At 43.2% G+C, this 3,717-nt stretch overlaps 1 protein-coding gene across 3 annotated transcripts in view; it reads right to left on the bottom strand.

Annotated features, from left to right (window-relative positions):
* The window catches only part of LARGE (like-glycosyltransferase), a 692,738-nt gene that overhangs the window by 439,312 nt on the left and 249,709 nt on the right, over nucleotides 1-3,717 (bottom strand). The gene's annotated exons all lie outside the window — the stretch shown is intronic.

Genomic DNA, 3,717 nt, shown 5'->3' with positions numbered 1-3,717 from the left:
ATGCGTCACGATAGACTTTATATGATAAGTCTTAGGTTGCCCTGCACCCCAGGTGTAGCCAGTGACCATTTTACTCAGGGGCGCACCCTGGAGGAAGGAGCAGTATCTGCTCACTGTATCTGAGGCCCGATACAGTCCTGAGGTGGCTCCCTCTGTTACCACTGTCTTGATCGAGTGAATTCTGGAATCGGTTTTTCCTGGTGACATTAGCAGCATGTCAAATGACATGTTAGATGTTAGGAAAGGACTCTCATTGGTAAGATAAAGTGCTATCAACAATGTGGACTGGCTACGGTTTATTAGAGATACTCACCACTTTTCCATAACACAGAATGAAAATCTAGAGAGGTTGACATCAACGTTCTTAGTGATGCTGTCTAAGGGGTGATCCACAGCTAGCCTGTTTCCAGCTGCTGCTTAGAAGAAACTCTGTTTGCCTAATGCCAACTATGAGGGTGGCAGCAATGGTCCCTGTCACAGTGTCACGCTTGCCTCTAGTGAACCTTTCTGTAAGAGAGTGGTCAGAGCATCTGAAAGGGCAGACGGCAGAAACATATCTTCACTGTTGGCTGAATCATTGTGTGCCTACTAATGAACGTTTGATCAATAAACGTCTTTCTGTGTGGCAGAATCTGGTGGAATAATTTTTTTTTCATCACAGTATGTTAGTGAAGTTCTAGTTTGAGGTTCTTTCATCTTCAACTTTTTGGCCACTACTATTACCTACAAATTCAGCTAAGAGTTGTTCATGACCAAATTGACTCAGGTAAATTCACACACTCACATACACACACACACGGAGAGAGAGAGAGAGGGAGAGATAGGAGGGGGAAGGGAGAGAGAGGAGAGAAAGAAAAAAAATAGGATCAGGTAGTCCCCTAGTCTCTTCCAACTATAAAAGTTTGCATTGAACCTTACCTAAGAAATGACTAGTGGTCGCGTTTGCATGGCCAGCACTGACTCTGCGGGGCATGAGCAAGGATGAGGAGATTAGAGAATGAGACTTTGGGCTTATCTTTACAAAGTAAAAGAAATAAATTGCTTACCGAGCATCTTTAGTGAATACTGTATCCAGACCATATCCCCAACCCCAGTTATTTCAGTCCCCTAAGATTTTAATTTTGTGTACTCTCTATTCAATTCAGCAAAAATCACCCTTGTCCCATAAAGCAATGATCAGATAGCTGCAGTGATTTTCTTTTTTATTTTTTTTGAGACAGAGTCTCACTCTGTCTCCCAGGCTGGAGCACAGTGGCACGACCTTGGCTCACTGCAACTCTGCCTCCTGGGTTCAAGCAATTCTCGTGCCTCAGTTTCCTGAGTAGCTGGGATTACAGGCGCGCGCCACCATACCTGGCTAATTTTTCTATTTTTAGTAGAGATGGGGTTTCACCACATTGGCCAGGCTGGTCTCAAATTCCTGACCCCAAGTGATCCACCCACCTCAGCCTCCCAAAGTGTTAGAATTACAGGTGTGAGCCGCAGCACCTAGCCGTGATTTTCTTGACAAACAACTGCCACCTGATGCAGATGAAGGATGATACCACACATCCTATATGATTTTATTTTCAGATTTTTCCCTAAGGTTTTATTATGAAAAATTCCAAACACACAATAAAGTTGAAAGAATTTTACAATGAACATATATATAGCTGCACCTATAATGTACCATGACTGTCTTACCATATTTGCTTTATCATATTTATCCTTCTATCCATCCATCAACACATCTTTGGTTTTTTTTTAATGCATTTCAAAACAGTAAGACAGTCAGCAGCACATTACTTCCTAGGCATTTTAATATGTATATCATTAACCAGGGTTCAATAGTGTTTGTGGGACTTTTCCCCCACCTTCAATGTAAAAGTTACATACAATGAAATGCACAAACCACTGGGCAAATTTTGACAGTGCATACTGCTACGTAACCCAAACACTTTTCAAGATGCAGAAAGTTCTGGAGTGATGAGGAAGTTCCCTCAAGCTCCTCCTTTGACAATATCTGCATCCTCTCACCAGAGGCAATCCCTTCTTGATTAAGCTTAGTTACAGATTGGTTCTTCCTGTCCCCAAACTCAATCTATTAGGAATCCTGAAGTACACACTCTTTGAGTAAGCTTTCTCTCATAGCATCAAGTTTCTGCAATTCATTCAAGTTGTTTCATGTACTGCTAATCTGTTTTTACTTACTGCTTGGTGAGTGGCATACCATAATATTAACAGAACACAAATTATTTATCTATTCTCTCAGTGATGAATACCTGGGCTGTTTTTGCAGTAACAGTTTCATAGTCCAGCAATAACTACAACTGCAATGGAAGGGTCAGAGGGTAGATATCTATTCAGGTTTTTTTTTTTTTTTTTTTTTGAGACAGAGTCTCGGTCTATTGCCCAGGCCGGAGTACAATGGCGCGATCTTGGTTCAATGCAACCTCTGACTCCCAGGTTCAAGTAACTCTCCTGCCTCAGCCTCCTGAGAAGCTAGGACTACAGGCGTACATCACCACACCCAGCTAACTTTTTATATTTTTAAAAGAGACAAAGTTTCACTATGTGGGCCCGGCTGGTCTCGAACTCCTGACCTCAAGCAATCTGCCCGCCTCGGCCTCCCAAAGTGCTAGGATTACAGACCTATCTATTCAGTTTTATAGGAAATCACCAAACCTTTCTTTAAAGGGGATGAACCATTTATATTCCCACCAGTAATGTGTGAGAGTTACAGTTGCAACACATCCTTACCAACATCTGATGTTGTTAGTTTTGTTTTATTTTAATTTTAGCCACGCCGGTGGGTTTGAAATGGCATCTCATTGTGGTTTTTCCTGCTTCCTGTGAGTTACTTGAACATTTTTTAGCATTCCATTGTAATTTACCTATGGTGGTTTTTAATGCAACTCTTTGTATAGCTTTTTGAACGGTTGCTCTAGATATTACATTACATATGCATAATTTATCAAAGTCTACTGGGGCTGACATTTTACCAGTTCGAGTGAACTGCAGCACACTTAACTCCTATTGTATCCCTTTATCCTCTCTCATTTACAGTAGGATGGCCTTAAATATTTCCCTTACATACATCAAAAGCCACATTAGATATTTTCCAAACTCCTTTATAACTTGGACTCTGTTGTGGAACTCAGTTTCCACCAAGCACACACACCTGCATGAGATGACAGAGGCAAAAATGAATGTCAGGGGGCAGAGGATGCTCTTGGGCTTCTGCTGCTTCTACTGTTTTCTGGCAAGCATGAGAAAGGGATGTTATTTTGCTTTTGAGGTAGCTGTTGTTAGAGCTCTGAGTCCGGTCCCTAACTTCTCAAGTATCAAAAAGTGTGGCTCTCGTCCTGCTCACACAGTTCTCAGCAGACGCGGCAGGGTCCTTAAGGGAGCAGCCGCCCGTGGCTTCTTAACCACAGTTTCCTTGGTGGTCTGGTTTGATACGGTTCTCGCCTGTGCCTCTAGCCTCTCTTAGGATTCTGCAAGGCACTTAAGAATAGCAATACACGGCCGGGCGCGGTGGCTCAAGCCTGTAATCCCAGCACTTTGGGAGGCCGAGACGGGCGGATCACGAGGTCAGCAGATCAAGACCATCCTGGCTAACCCGGTGAAACCCCGTCTCTACAAAATATACAAAAAAATAGCTAGGCGAGGTGGCAGGCGCCTGTAGTCCCAGATACTCGGGAGGCTGAGGCAGGAGAATGGCGTAAACCCGGGAGG

Source organism: Mandrillus leucophaeus, unplaced genomic scaffold (assembly GCF_000951045.1).
Source record: "Mandrillus leucophaeus isolate KB7577 unplaced genomic scaffold, Mleu.le_1.0 Scaffold2, whole genome shotgun sequence".
Classification (NCBI taxonomy): domain Eukaryota; kingdom Metazoa; phylum Chordata; class Mammalia; order Primates; family Cercopithecidae; genus Mandrillus; species Mandrillus leucophaeus.
The sequence above is the reverse complement of the archived record's forward strand: the minus strand, read 5'-3'. Positions and strand labels throughout refer to the sequence as shown.